Genomic DNA, 16721 nt, shown 5'->3' with positions numbered 1-16721 from the left:
AAACTTGATTCTTTCAGAAACATTGCAGAATTTTTAATTGATTGTATTGGGAAAGTTTCTTACTTCCGTATGAGGAAGCTTGTATTAAATTTTCATTTTTGCAATAGTTCCCCTTTACGCCCAATATGTGGCCCTCCAGCAGACTGGCAATCTGTGGGTTCTGGCAAATGCCAGAGGGGCTGCTATAAGGTGCCATAGAAAGTCAGTATTTAGTGGGCTGGTGGGGGCTGTTTGGGCCTCTGTGTGGGCTGAGTGGGCCTCTGTGTACCTGAAATGGCAGGGCCTTTTTTAATTCTCAGTCCAGGCCTGTCCTCCAGCTGCTCTGCAAAACAGAATAGCAAGGTTTCTTTTTCCTGCACCAGTATTAAATTCACAGATCCGCACACACACTATTATCTGGATCCTGATGAAGTGAGGTTGAACCCCCCGAAACGTTGATCTTACTAGTGGTATAATAAAAAGAGGGGCCACGTCCCGACTGCAGATAATAGTGTGTGTGTGTGCAGATCCGTGAATTTACTGTTCCACCATTGCAGTGAAAGAGGAGTTGCGGGAGAGTGGTAGATAACACATTACCTTGAATTACTTTTTTCTGCACCCTAAATCCCTTCTACACCTCTGTCCAAACTCCTTTTTTTCTGCTGATTCCCTAATGCCCTACTCACTCCCACATGACAATTTTCAGATCACCCTCTGCTATTTCCCCATCCCTTCTACTCCTTGCACCCAACATTCTCTCCTTACTCCCATCTGAAGCACCATAGATTTCCTCTGCCGTTGTTCTGCCCTGTAAATCCCTTGTTCATTCTAAAATCTAACCCCAGATCTGAATTTCCATTATTCCTATTTCCAGCACCTGAATTACTTTCCCCATAGCTCCCATCAGTAATTATGGGGGCTCATATTATTAAGTTAAAAACTAACTGCCCCCCTGCAGGGTTGGGCCCTTTCAACAAGTATAATCCTGTGGGGAAAAAATGGTCCTATCACACATGGTCACACCCCTGAGTTGCCTACACCACGCCCCTAATATGCCAAAACCTCGCCTGTGACCTGCTCAAACCCCACCCACTCCTCACCCCTTTTATGAGCTAAGCCTTGGGGCCACATCACAGCTGATTACTGTACCCTCTGCTACACCCTCTTATTTTAAAGGCAAGACTCAAGAGCTTTAATATGATGTAGATATCGGTTTTCTAAGAATTTTGCAGTTTTTAAATATTTAATTTACATCCCTATGGCTCTCCAGTTTGGAATTGAAACTATGTGGTTGCTAGGGCCTCAACAATTCCCTAGCAACCAGGCAGAAGAAAAAGTAATACATACTGACATATGTAGTGTTGGGGGAATGTGATGGAGGCAGCAGACACCAGGACACACTGTTGGGCAGCGGGGACTGGGGGACAGGCAGCAATTCCCAGTAAACATAATAATTGTGCACTTTTTTGCCACTCCTGTTACAGTGCCTTGTGGCAAATATCTAGTCCTGACTGTTCGACATCATAACCAGAAATAGGCATCAACCACAAGCAAATCATTTCATAACCACAGAAATATAGATCAATTGCAACTGATCACTGTCTTTGCCATATCAAGAGGAAACTGTAACACAAAAAAGTATAAGTATAAGGTGTTTAAACACGTGCTTTAATTAGGCCAATTGGAGAAAGATATTTACTGCATGGCTAAACAGACGCCAGTGCAGTTTGCATCATGCTCCTAAAGGAATGGCTAATTAGACAAACAGGATATTATTGTACGAGTGTTCGGTTATATAGGGGTCATGTTGTGCCATCCCTAGAAGCACCCGCATCTATTTCTGCCATTTCCCTGTGACTCCTACTCCCAGCACCTTAAATCCCCCCCATGCCAAATCTTCTTAGTCTCATCCTTCCCGCCCCCTCTCTCCAGACCTGGTGCAACCCCCTCTCGTGCGCTCTGCGCCTGCGCCTTTCACTTCCCTTTTCCTTGAGCTGCGCAGGGAGATGCACAGTTAGGCGCTTGCAGCTGGTTTCTCTAGTCACAGCCCGGGCTGCTGCTACATTCAGTTTGGACTTGATGCTTCTCTAGCTGCACGGACACTCAGACATTTCCATAACTATTGTACTGCATTCCCCTTCCCCACACTGCGCTACTGTCCATTGAGAGCCTGCACACCCCTGTACTATCGCATAATAGCCCGTGCCACCCCGGCAGCTGCGACATGCCCGACATCATCACAGTCAGCGAGTTCATCTCAGAGACCCTGGAGGACCACAGCTCCCCCACCACTTCTTCTTTCAATAAGAGAATGGGAAGCTGCAGGAACACAGTGGCGGGCGTAGAGGAGGTACCTGCTGCGCTTTCCCATTTACTTCGGGAGGGGGGAGCATGAATCAGCTACTGGGGGCAATTCCTCACTCTGTTTTCTGCTTAGGTGCAGTGTTGAGTCTGTGCTGGCAAACAAGCGGTTCATTTGAAGGAACACTCCATACATGCGGCCCCCAATGGACAGCTAGGGGTTAAACACTGTCAGCACAAACCCAGCGTGCAGCACGAAAGGGTTAACCCTGCAATATAGGTGTCAGTTCTTGTCTGATGTATATAGGACTGTATGTATAGTATGTATAGTATGAACTGTATGTATGTAGTACTGTATGTATAGTATGTAGTACTGTATGTTTAGTATGTACTTTATGTAGTACTGTATGTATAGTATGTATGTATAGTATGTACTGTATGTATGTAGTACTGTATGTATGTATGTATAGTATGTAGTACTGTATGTATGTAGTACTGTATGTATGTATAGTATGTAGTACTGTATGTATAGTATGTAGTACTGTATGTATGTAGTACTGTATGTATAGTATGTATGTAGTACTGTATGTATAGTATGTTTGTACAGTATGGATGTTGTGCTTGTTGTGGCAGCTAAGCAGTTATTCTATGGGGGGGGGGGGTACAGTTTTACAGTAATAGCTTATCCTGGTGGCAGATATGCTGTGCTTGTGCCGGGCTACACCTGGAGTACACCTGAGCAGGGGCGCGTAACTATAAAGGAAGCAGGGGGGACTAGGAAGTATAGGGGGTCCCATGAGGCCAAAATACAGAGCAATTTGAACATATATTTATAAAACAGGACAACCTCTGCATATGTTGGGGCCCTAAAATGAATTTGCTGTGGGCACCAGTAACATCTTGTTACACCACTGCACCTGAGCTACAACTGAGCTACACCTGGGCTACAGGTAGGGTTTCCACCTGGCCAGTATTATACCGGCCTGGCCAGTAAAAATAATGGTTGATCCCAATGTTATTAATAGGGAAAAAAGCAAAATATATAGGAAAACCGGTATTTTTTTCCAGAAATGGTGGCAACCCTAGCTACTGGTTACAACGCAAACGTGCTGTGTGTGAACTTTAGGGTTAACTGATACCACCAAATCAACTTACAGTTCCACATACTCTTTCATTATACCCTGGGGCAGGGTCTCCTAGACATACGGGTGTAGGATAGGGTGTACTGGCAGTGCCTGCTGGGCGCCCCAGGCAACCCGAACCGAGCGGTCTTGCGCAAACGGGGACGCACGCACCAGGTGGTCTCAATTGGATTGCAGGCTTGCTGTGTGTGCTGGCAATTAGGGGGTGTATTAGGAGCACTGTTATGCTATGGCCATTTCAGGTAACAAACCCTGTGGTGCATTTGGCAGCGGAGGTGTGTGCTCGTTTTGGTATGGGGTTAACCCTATTGTGCAGGTGGGAATGCAGAAGATGCTATACCAACACTTTATACTGCTGGTGGGACCCTCCACTAGGGTTAATTGAATTTCTGGTTTCTGAAGACATTTGCAGTGTGAGCAACCTTGGCATTTTGAGTGTTAAACACTGGACAAATATTGCATGTGCTGTTGGCAATGCCAAAACAAGTATTGGCTGGCGCTCCAGAATAGCAAAGTAAATAACTCACCAAGTTGAACACGTGGTCCAAGTGCACCAGCCCTGGACCCCCAGCTTCAGGGAGCGGAAAACCAGAATATTCAACAAAAGGATAGGGCTACTCAAAGGATACTCAAAATATATTAGTTAAAAAAATGAGTCTTTATTATTCATAGTTAAAAGTATAAGTGCATTTCCATAGGCTCTACGCGTTTCGTACCTGCAATGTACTTAATCATGGGCTCCTGCTGCACTTATACTTTTAACTATGATTAATAAAGACTCATTTTTTTAAATTAATATTTTTTGGCCCTGTGGACTCCTTTGAGTGCCGAATAACCCTATCCTTTAGTTGAATATTCTATTGGCAATGCTCGCGACAGGGCAGTAGCTATACAGAGAGGTGTCGTTGCACTGCATGGGTTAAAAAGCTGTAGTTTAGGCTGATGGACACCTGATCTTGTAGACAAGCCTGCGCCATGTGCATAAATACGCTTAAATCCAGTGTATTTGTGTTTGTGTAGGTACATGGTGCAGTTAGAACCCATTCTAGATCTGTGTCTCCAAAGATGCCCCAGTAGCTTTCCATCTTCTTTTCTGCTGATTCACTGCACATGCTCTGAGCTTAGGGACCCACTCACAATATACAGTAAACATAGAATAGAAATATCACTATATAAGGCTGATTAGTAATAAATACAGAAAATTACTACATGGCAGCACAGAAACCAGTGCAATTAGCATCAGAATTTAATAATCAGCCCTGTAGCATCATCTTATATTACAGACCAATCTCATTTTCTGCTGGATAATTAGTGACGTCCCCTAAGCTTAGCTTCTCAACAGCTGCTCAGAGCCCACTGAGTATATGAGTGTCACAGACACTTTCCAAGATGGTGACCCCCTGTGACAAGTTTGAAGTCCTGGATCATTGCTGCTATTGAGACGCAGACACTTTAGGCTGGTGCAATAAGTGCAGTATATTTCTAGCCATATTAATTTTTAGGGTTTAGTTCTCCTTTAAGCATGGAGATTGTGTTGCCCTGTTCATACTCACGCATGTAGGTTCCTGTGCACATTACCATTTAAATATGTACAGCGCCCTCATATACACAGTGCTGTACAGCTCTACAATACAATAACAACACAAACGTGGCATATATACAAACACAGTTACATATCAAAGAGAAGCTGCTAATCAGGGGGTTTAAGGGTTGAAATTCCCTGTATTCCCATTTACTTACTTGCTCTGTATGTGGCGCCTGTAGGGCAACTAAGGGAAACCCAAGGCAAGTGTCTTTGCAAGGAACTACCTATGTACTACCCCCGTTCAGGTTGAAAATAAAAATACAACTATTGATGCCCATTATGTGTGGTGTTTCCCCCGACCACAATAAGAAATAAAAATGCAGCTGAGTGTAGCAAACTGGTGCCGTGCATCTCACAAGTCTGCGCATCTCTGGGGCTACTCTTGCAATGACAGATTACAGTGGAGTTTGTTTCAAGGCATCTGCAGCCCCAGTCAGGTAGCTAGCATTGCTCCCATAGACATAGATCCTCTTTAAAAATATGTAACAGCCTTTCCCATCCCACAACCTATGTGCTCAGAAAGGGAAGCAAATGGTAAAAAAGCCTTTTTTTTCCTTTTAAAAAAAACCCTCACATATATGGCACACACAGCACTTTCTACATCTGCATTGCCGCTCTCTTTCCATGTTCTAATCCTTGGGAGTTTATGGGAAATAGCAATCATAATCCCTGTTGGGTGTTAATCGCTCGGAGTGACGCTTCTTTTAATATGCTGATGCAGGATAAACAGCCAGGCAGCAGGACAGACTCCAAAATTATACCGATTAAAATGGAAAACCAGGAGCATACAGAGTTGATTAATCTGTTCAGATTCCATTTCCATCAGGAATCAGGGCCCCATTGTAGGTACTCCCACAGTCCCTACTACTATAGGCACCATCTTGCCCTACTATACCTGCTATCCCACAGTCACAATCCCTTCTCAGCAACTATTATCCCACTGTTACTATAGGCACCATCTCTCCCTACTATACCTGCTATCCCACCGTCACACTCCCTTCCCAGAGACTATTATCCCACTGCTACTATAGGCACCATCTCTCCCTACTATACCTGCTATCCCACAGCCACAGTCCCTTCCCAGAGACTATTATCCCACTGTTACTATAGGCACCATCTCTCCCTACTATACCTGCTATCCCACAGCCACAGTCCCTTCCCAGAGACTATTATCCCACTGTTACTATAGGCACCATCTCTTCCTACTATACCTGCTATCCCACAGCCACACTCCCTTCCCAGAGACTATTATCCCACTACTACTATAGGCACCATCTCTCCCTACTATACCTGCTATCCCACAGCCACAGTCCCTTCCCAGAGACTACTATGCCACTGTTACTATAGGCTCCATCTCTCCCTACTATACCTGCTATCCCACAATCACACTCCCTTCCCAGAGACTATTATCCCACTGTTACTATAGGCTCCATCTCTCCCTACTATACCTGCTATCCCGCAGCCACAGTCCCTTCCCAGAGACTATTATGCCACTGTTACTATAAGCACCATCTCTCCCTACTATACCTGCTATCCCACAGTCACAGTCCCTTCCCAGAGACTATTATCCCACTGTTACTATAGGCACCATCTCTCCCTACTATACCTGCTATCCCACAGCCACACTCCCTTCCCAGAGACTATTATCCCACTGCTACTATAGGCACCATCTCTCCCTACTATACCTGCTATCCCACAGCCACAGTCCCTTCCCAGAGACTACTATGCCACTGTTAATATAGGCTCCATCTCTCCCTACTATACCTGCTATCCCACAGTCACACTCCCTTCCCAGAGACTATTATCCCACTGTTACTATAGGCTCCATCTCTCCCTACTATACCTGCTATCCCGCAGCCACAGTCCCTTCCCAGAGACTATTATGCCACTGTTACTATAGGCACCATCTCTCCCTACTATACCTGCTATCCCACAGTCACAGTCCCTTCCCAGAGTCTATTATCCCATTGTTATTATAGGCACCATCTCTCCCTACTATACCTGTTACCCATAGCCACAGTGCTGCCCAGCATTTAACATTCAAGTGATGCTTTTTCAGGAAATTCTCACTTGCCTCATGCTAATAATAACATTGCTGTTGCTGTGCTGTTTGTTAGTCTGGGTCAAAGTTGTTGCCAAACAAAAAATGTTTTGCGTATGGGTAAAAATAGGCTACACACACTATTTGTTAGAAACTGCCGTATTGCTTGCTTTTCCAGTTGACAGATTTTCAGGAAATAAAATAAAATGAAGCATGTTTTTCTTTGAGGTAAGTATGCAGGGAGGGTACTGATGTTATTGCTGTACTGTGTTTACTGGATGCTAATCCCTTTCTTTCTGCCTATTTCTTTGATTCCTCGCTTCCCAAAGCTCAGAAGAGTAAGTTCATTGATTTTATTTTTTTTTCAAATTTCATTTTACCTGTTGCTAGAGTTTAGTATTTTCTGAATATCAAAGAACAGCCTTTTATTTTCTTTAGACTGCTCTGCGCCACTGGCACAAGAACCAAAGTCAATAATCCTTTCAGTCATCTGACATTCTGGGTTTTGTGATGCCTCGTGTCTGTGCCAGTGGGGTACTTTCATTCTGTCTGTGCTTCAGCTACTGAGAATTAACTACCTCTTTGGAACCCAACCCCCAATTATGTGTTGCTGATATAATGGAGACGGATACTGATAAAATGTAGGAGAGCATCATTGTGGCTAAGCTGTAGCTGGGCAGCAAAACTATATGTCATAAAATGACTTGAAATGAGAAATAGAAATGCTAAATAAGAAATCATTATTCTATGCATGTGCATGGCTTCCATTTAAAGGAACAGTAACACCAAAAAAAAGTGTTTTAAAGTAATGAAAATATAATATACTGTCACCCTGCACTGGCAGAACTGGTGTGTTTTCTTCTGAAACTCTACTATAGTTCATATAAACAAGCTGCTGTGTAGCCATGGGGGCAGCCATTCTAGCACAGGATACACAGTAGAAATCGTCTGCAGTATATATATATATTACATACATAGATATGGTATATTATACATAGATAGAAGTCTGTAGTATACAATGGGATGCTTTGGAACTTATCTGTTATCTTCTGTGTATCCTATGCTTGAACTGCTGCCCCCATTGCTACACAGCTGATTCTTTATATAAACTATAGTCGAGTTTCTGAAGCACAGTTTTACCAGTGCAGGGCAACACTACATTATATTGTCATTACTTTAAAATACTTTCTTTCTTCGGTGTTTCTGTGCATTTTACCCTAAGTAAGCAATGTGTATTCTCTGTTGATTTCTACAGGATTCAATCAGCAAACCACCCCTCTACCATATGCATCAGTTGCAGGGAAACATTCAGTACGGGACAGAGAAACATGGCAGCCTGTACAAGAAGAGTGATGGGTATGTCCCTCCTAAATACCTGCTTGTAATACTTGTGTTTTTTTGTCTGTTTAACCTATAACAACAGCCAGTACTGTGTAATAAGTGGTAGTTGATTTGGCTTTGCTTCCACTCCCAGAATCCTTAGCGACACTTGGTATACAGACGTGTGCGTTGGTGACAAACACACCCAGCTAGGCAATATAACTGTGTCTTTATTCCATTACAGGCTGCGAAAGGTCTGGCAGAAAAGGAAGTGTTCTGTAAAGAATTGTTACCTGACTATCGCCCATGGAACGGTAATTGAGCCTTATACCCTCCTTCTGCCCCTTTGCTTCTGCTTTTGGTTCCACTGACTGAACTGGCACTTAATAATCTGGCAGTTCCTTTATGTCTTGAGCAGCCGCAGCATCTCATTAGTTGGCGTAACTACACTCATATTATATACTATAGGGCTTGTTTACTAACACATGTGCAGAGTGCTAGTGTGCATGTAAATATTGACTTTTTTTACCAACATAAAATGGGTGCAGGCGCAAATTCATGCCCACGTTGGTTAATGTACGTGTTTGTTTTTTTTTAAATATGAAATAAGTGCAATTCAAGGCATGTATTCATGGCATGAACACTGATCTTTATAATGCCCCTTTTCCCCCTTTATGGAACTCCATGATATTTAGTAATATGTCTGTTTGTATGTTCCCTGCAGGCAAACCGTCCACCAGCCAAACTAAACCTTCTCACATGTCAAGTGAAGCCAAACTTGGAGGATAAGAAATGTTTTGACCTCATCACACGTACGTAGCTAATTTATAAACGTATTGTACGTGTTAATGAGCAACAGTCACAATGGGGCTTGAGTCCTACTTGTAACAATGGCTTTGCAGGTAGAGGTCACCCAATGAGCTGTAGTTGTATGTGGCCATACACCAACTGATATTTGCTGCCTGGCACATGTATGGGAGAATATTGGCAGTGTGTCCATCAGTATTGGGCCAAATATTATAAGGTGTGGAGAGATCTGGTTGAGGCCGCAAGTTAGAGAGTAAACAGCACTCCCCTAGGACCCTGATCCCTCTTATCCCAGAAATGCCAAAGTCTCCCCAACAGAAGGCTGAATACCACTAAGTAGGAAATAACGGACTGTTTGATTTGCCACCACCCCACTGATTTATTTTGTGAATAATGCCAAAGTTGTTTTTGTGTTTTGGTTAAATAAAGACCTTTTAAAAAATATTGCGACACATTTCTATCTGTTGAGAGGAATTCAGTTCTCACAATATCTGCCAAATAGAAATTTAGACAGTTTGATCTGTATATTCTGTTTCAGGTGTTGCTTGCAGCTAAATGCACATCACTATAAATACATGGATCTATTAGGTGAAAAGGCAACCGAAGAATATCCGTGTCTGGAAATGTGTTTGTTTTCCTTAATTGAAAAGAGTTATTTATTTTTTTAAATTTCAGATAACCGCACATACCATTTCTTGGCAGATGATGAACAAGAGTGTACAGCGTAAGTGAAAGTTGGTAAATAGCTTGGGACCATGAGCAGAGCCCCATCAGGGGGGTACCCCTGTACTGGGCCTAAAGGAGGGCCTGGCTGTGAAATAGCCGGGCCGCCTCTTCGGAAGTCTTGAACCGCCGAAAAGCCAAAGTCACGAAAAGAGCTGAACTGCCAAAGTAAATAAGATGCTGTTATCAAACCTCAGCTGAGGCTGCAGATAAGGGCTGAGCACAAGATCACATTGAGTGGTAGAGGATGTGGGTGCATAGACAACAGCATAAAATGAGTTGTAAGGGGTTCAGGGTCCATGGGCCTCTATTTACACATCTGGGTGAAACCTGTATGCTTTAACCCCACTTGTATTGTAGGTGGATCTCTGTGCTGACAAACAGCAAACAGGAAGCGCTTAACATGGCTTTCCATGAGAAACGTCCTAGTGAGGAGAACAGTATAGAAGATCTCACTAAGGCCATCATAGAAGATATTCGCCGCATGCCTGGGAATTCTGTGTGCTGTGACTGCGTATCTCCAAGTAAGCACACCAGTGCCACAACATCTCTTGTTACACCATAAACTCTATTTCCTAGGGGTATCTAGTGTATCTAATAAAATACCCTATTATACTTTTCCATGTTCACAGAGGGACATCTTTCCTTCTAGGTGTCTGTACTAGTATCTTTACTGCTGTTAATGTGGCTATAGACGTAGAGATCCACTCGTTTGGCAACGTCGCCAAATAAGCAGATATATCCCCGATATGCCCACATTGAAGTGGGCGATATCGGGCTGATCCGATCGTGGGCCCTAGGGTCCGCATGCACACACAGATGCGGCCGCAATACTATGGGATTTTTTAACCTGCCAGAGCGAGATTGGCCAGATACCGATCGGTAAAGCCCGTCGGATAGTCCCACACACGGACCAATAAACTGCCGACTCAGTCTGTTGGCAGCTTTTATCGGCCCCTGTATAATAAATGTAAGTAAGAAGGCTGCACCAATTGAAAAAATATACACAGTGCCTGATGCTCTGTAGGGACAATAGTCAAATTGTGATTCACACTTAATTTACCTGTACAATCCACCATTAAGTTTCAATTTGCTTTCAGATCCCATGTGGTTATCCATTAATCTGGGAATCCTGATCTGCATTGAATGTTCTGGGGTTCACAGAGAGCTGGGTGTGCACCACTCCCGTATCCAGTCTCTTTCTCTGGACAAACTTGGAACCTCAGAGCTCTTAGTAAGTTTTTTTCAGGTTCTATGGCTTTCTGTTGTGGATTAAAAGGAAACCTGGGCTCAAGCATTAGAACTGTTTGTGCCTAGATGGGGCTAAAGCTTAAAGTTTCTAATCACAGTGACCTGTTTAAGGGCTCAGTCTCTCCTAGGCCCAAAGTGTCAGTGGCAGTTACCTGTTTTAATGTCTCATTTCTGCCCTGTGAATTTAAGCTGTTAATTTGAATTTGCCACTTTCTTTAACATGTTTAAGTCCAGTACAGATATTTTAGTGGGAGCACTTACCGGACATTCACAGGCTTCAGCGTGCTACACATGCAGCGCCATCCCATGCAGTGAGTCCATATCCTGAGTAGATGCAAAAGGGTTAATGTTGAACGCGGTGGATGGGGGTAGTGCACATTTAAGAGAGGTGGAGGTAGGCTGCTGACCGCTTCTGATGAAGTGGCGGGGTGCCAAGAGACACGTCAAGTGGGCAGCCAAGTTTTGTGATATGCTGCTGTAATGTTGGAGATTTTAATGTTCATTGAATGAATTTTTTTTTTTTTTTTTTTTATTAACAGTTTTTTGAATTTACATCAATTTGAAGAGAAGAGGAGAGGGAAGGAGGAAAAAAGAAGAAGGAGAAAATTTGGAGTACTGGTCTCGCTCGCATTAATGCAGGTGAGTAATTTAGCACTTTGGTATTTTTAAGCAAGTTGGGAAAAGGTAGTCTCATATAAGGTCATCCGTTCTATTTCAGCCTGTATCTGTATTTTGTTGGGTAAACTGGTCGTCTTCCAGTTTCTTGCTAGTAGGCATCTGCTTGCTAGTAAGAGGCGCATGATTTTCAACTTTGTAGCTTTGTCTCTCGATTCTGTCTCGTATCCCAAAAGAGCCAATGCTGGGTGTAGACTTCTTTTATCTCCTGTAATGTCTATTAGAATAGAATTTACTTCCTCCCAGAATTTTTGTGCTATTGGGCATGTCCACCATATGTGCCATAAGGATCCTTCTCCTGAGTGGCATCTCCAACATTGGTTTGGTATATTGCGATAGGCTTTCGAAATTTTGTCAGGTGTCATGTACCATCTGTACATAATTTTAACAGTGAGTTCGTGGTGGTTTAATGCTCGTGAGTATTTCGACGTTTGTAGGAACAGTTGTCTCCATACTTGCGTATTAAGTGGGATATTTAGCTCAGATTGGCATTTTTCCATTGCCGGTAAAGGTTTGTCTTGGTCGGTCATTTGGAATAGTGCGTATATGGATTTTGCACCTTTCTTTTTTTCCTTGGGTGCCCAGCATTTGATATCAAAGAGGGTTGGTTGTTGTAAGCCATTCCATTTGTTTGAGTGAATATAGTGCCTTAGTCGTATATACGTATACAATTGTGTATTCGATATTTTAAATTTGCTTTGCAACACAGAGAAAGTAACTAGACCGTCCTGATCATATAAGTCTCCCATTTTGGTGATGCCTGCTTCTTGCCATTGAGTTAGGCACAGGTCTGGAATAGCCCCTTCCAGTATGTGGATTGGCATAAAGGCAGTTGGGGGATTGGTTATGAGCCGGTTAGACTTGGTTGTGTACCAAGTTTGTAGCGTTGCCTGTATAGTGTGCGGTAGCGTGCTCGTAAGTGGTTTCTGGTGCTTGGTCATAGACCAGACGTGGTCTATAACTTTATGTCCCATGTTTGAAAGGTATATCCACCTCTCCATGTCCACCCATTGTTTGGTTCCGGTTGGTAGATGCCAGTCTGTCATTTGATCAAGGATTATAGCTTTGTAGTATTGGTGCAGGTTAGGGCACGCTAGCCCAGCTTTCCTTTTGCTAGTATACATGATGGCTTTTGAAATTCTCGGCTTCTTCTGGTTCCATATAAACGTGAAAAGTACTCTTTGAATCTGATGGAAGAAAGACCTGCATAGTGGGATAGGTAATGTCCTGAACTTGTATAGGATTTTGGGAATAAGTAGCATTTTTATTGCGTTGATCCTACCTAGCCAGGATATATAGGTAGTTTTCCAGCTCTGGAGTGTCATTTGAATGTCTCTCAACAGTTCCGCATAATTCTGTTGATATAAATGAGAAGGATCCGCCGTGATCTTTGAGCCCAGATAGTTGATTCCCGTAGGTTGCCAATCAAGTTTATAGTCCCTTTTAAGTGACTCAATCTCTGATTTTGGCATGAGTATTGGTAAAGCCTGTGTTTTTGTGGTGTTGAGCTTGTAGTAGGATAAAGAGCCAAAATGTTCGGTCAAATCAAATAGTTCCTGCAATGCAATACTTGGGTTAGCCACAGTTAATGCAATATCGTCAGCGAACAGTAATATTTTATGTTCTTGGGGGCCTATTGTAATACCCTCTAATACTTTGTAATTGTCTGATCGCTTGGGCTAGTGGTTCGATACTTAACACATAAATAATAGGCGAAAGCGGGCACCCCTGTCTAGTCCCGTTTGACAGAGAGAAGGGGTCTGACAGAAAGCCATTTACTGTGACCTGAGCTGTCGGGTCAGAATATAGGGCCATAATTGCAGTGATTAATGTGGTGGGCAGGTCAAACTTTTCTAGGACTTTCCTGAGGTATAGCCAGTTCACTCTGTCAAACGCTTTTTCTGCGTCTAATGCCAACACCAGTGATGGTAATCGTCTATTATGCATTTGTTGTATTAAGGTAATGAGCCTTCTAGTGTTATCATGAATATGACGGCCTTGTATGAAACCTGTTTGGTCATTATTGATAATTTTTGCTAATATCGGTTGGAGTCTTTTCGCTAGAATTGCTGCATAGATTTTTATGTCACCATTTAATAGTGATATAGGTCTATAATTAGAGCACTGCGTTTCATCTTTTCCTGGTTTGGGGATTGTTGAAATATAAGCTTTAAGCATTTCTTGGGGAAAAGACCCTTGTGTGGCTGCCGCGTTTAAAGCTCTTGTAAGATAGGGAGCTATGACATTACTAAATTTTTTATAATACATGTTCGTATACCCGTCAGGGCCCGGGGCTTTGTTTTTTGGCATGTTCCTAATCACTTCCAAGACTTCCGCAGTCGTAATTTGTTTGGTTAGAGGTGGCATAGCTTCAACAGGAACTATCGGCAATTGTAGCTTGTTTAGGAATTTATTTATGTCTTCCTCTACGGGCAGTTTTATGGAAGGTTCGTCCTCAAGGTTATACAAGTTGCTGTAAAATTTAGCGAACGTGTCGGCTATATCCTTAGGATTAATTCTAGTTTTTTGGGAGGCATCTTGTATTTTCCCAATTCTATGCTGTAAGGTTTGTTGAACAAGTTGTTTTTTCAAGATAGCCGAGGCCCTATTTCCCATAATGTAGGTCGCGCTCTTAAGTTTCATAAGCTGCGCTTGACATCTACCCAGAATAAGGAGGTTTACCTCCTCTTTAAGTTTGTTCAGATCCTCTATTATAGCTTTTGATGGGGTTATACGTTTTTTTTGTTCAAGGGTGTTAATTTTCAATAAGAGTTGTTCCTGTTTTTCCCTTGCTTGTTTAGTTTTGTATGATGCTATACTGATCAGTTGTCCTCTAATAGCTGCCTTGTGGGCACACCACAGAGTTAGGTCTGCTATGTTCGAGTTGTCATTTAATGAGAAAAGTTCAGTTATGTTCACCTCTACCTGCTTGTGGGTAGTATTGTCTGTTAGCAAGTCATTATTGAGTCTCCAAGGGGGCTTAGTGGTAAATTGGTGCTGTTCCTGGAGCGAAAACTCTACTAGAGAGTGGTCTGTCCAAGTGGTGGTTTTGATATTGCATTTTGATGTCATATGTAATGTTGATGCGTGGGTTAGGAATAAGTCAATCCTAGTGTACGAATTGTGTTTAGCCGAATAAAAAGTAAAATCTTTTTGTGTGGGGTGCTGTACTCGCCATATGTCATACAAATTATACTGCTCTAAGAGTCTAGAGAATTTTTGGGACTTTTTGATAACTACCCTACCATAACTTTTGGGTAGGGACTCTACCTGAGGGGTTCTGTCCATCTTTGAGTCGGGTATGTTATTGAAGTCACCTCCAATTATGACTGTCCCTTGCTTAAAGTTATGAATTTGTTCTAAAGCTTGTGTTAGAAATACATTTTGTTCTGTATTTGGGGCATACAGGTTGACCAAGGTGTATAGCTGTTGATTAACGTTACAAATAACAATTAGACATCTGCCACTGGAGTCAGCCAAGTGCCTCACACTTTTTATATTTAATGACTTTTTTACCATTATGGCTACACCTCTCTTTTTGGATGTTGAGGTCGCCGCTGCCATCATCTTGTAGTGTTTATTTTCTAGTTTGTTTTGATCTTTGGTCCTAAAGTGGGTTTCTTGGATCCAAATTAGGTCCGCTTGTTGTCTTTTGCATTCCGCTAGCATTAACAATCGTTTGCGAGGGGTATTGAGGCCCCTTGCATTGATACTCATACATTTTAAGAACCATTGTGGTATTGTAAATTGCTAAGTGGGCTGTACTTGGCTGACCCCACAGTTAATAATACATATACAATCTTATACAGTTTACCAGTCTCCAAAGAAAGATAGAGAAAGTGGAAAGGAAGGAAAGTAGCATAAACAGATCTAACAAAACATATATACAGTTTAGCCAAATATATTGGCTGTTCTCTACCTGCGTGCATGCCGTTGCTAGGCAGAAAGTTCAGCAGTTAGAGATTGTAGAAGGGGGGTGTTTGGATCCGGTGTAATTAGATCCATGTGTCTCCTTTCCGGTGTCAGGAGATGTGTGTTAGTTAAGTGACCAGGGTAAGCTTCCCTTGCTTAAGGTTGGACTTTGTTCCATTCCTGTTCAATTTGCATAGAACCTTTTGATGGTGATGGTGCTTGCTGTGTATCCGTGTAGATCTTCCATTGTTTAAGAGCTGCTGTGCCCTCCGCCACTGTAGCAATGATTTTTGTAGTATTTTGCCAGTGGACTATTAGCTTAGTTGGATAGCCCCATTTGTATTGTATCTCATTTTGGCGTAAGATTTGCGTGATTGCTGCCAGTTCACGCCTTTTGGCCATGGTAGCTGTCGACAGGTCAGCATATATTTGGATGTTGTTATATGGTGCTAGGAGTGTCTTGTGCTGCCTAGCGTAGTGCATCAAGGCTTCCTTTACGTGGAAAAAATGAATTCTCAGGATAGTGTCCCTAGGAGCACTGCTAGGGGCATTTTTTGCCTTAGGGATCCTGTGAATCCTATCTATTATTAGCTGGTCCGCTGGGGTGTCCGGTAGTGCCGCTTTAATGAGGTCTAAGGCATATTGGCGTAACTGGGGTGGAAGGGTTTCCTCAGGGATCCCCCTTAGCCTCACATTATTCCTCCTTGAGCGATCCTCAATATCAGCTATCTTATTCTGAATTTTTTCCAGCTCTGCGTCATGTAAATTAACTGCATCTGCCATAGTGTTGTGCACTTCCACAAGGTCTGCCATTTTATTTTCTAGGCGGTCAGTGCGTTCGCCTAGTTCTTGCAAATCCCTTCTTAGGTCCTGCACTGTGCGCTTGGTGTCTGCGCATATATCTTCCCTGAGCTGTGTAAGCATGGCTTTTAAGTTTGCCTGTGTTATGCCTTGTACAGAATCATCGTACTTATCTGGCTGTTGT

The 16721-nt window shown here is 42.8% G+C and overlaps 1 pseudogene; it reads left to right on the top strand.

The window, feature by feature from the left end:
- The first annotated feature begins 1760 nt into the window (after positions 1 to 1760).
- LOC108702379 overlaps positions 1761 to 16721 on the top strand; it is a 31033-nt pseudogene continuing 16072 nt past the window's right edge.

Source organism: Xenopus laevis, chromosome 9_10S, assembly GCF_017654675.1.
Source record: "Xenopus laevis strain J_2021 chromosome 9_10S, Xenopus_laevis_v10.1, whole genome shotgun sequence".
In the NCBI taxonomy this organism is placed as follows: Eukaryota; Metazoa; Chordata; class Amphibia; order Anura; family Pipidae; genus Xenopus; species Xenopus laevis.
The sequence above is the reverse complement of the archived record's forward strand: the minus strand, read 5'-3'. Positions and strand labels throughout refer to the sequence as shown.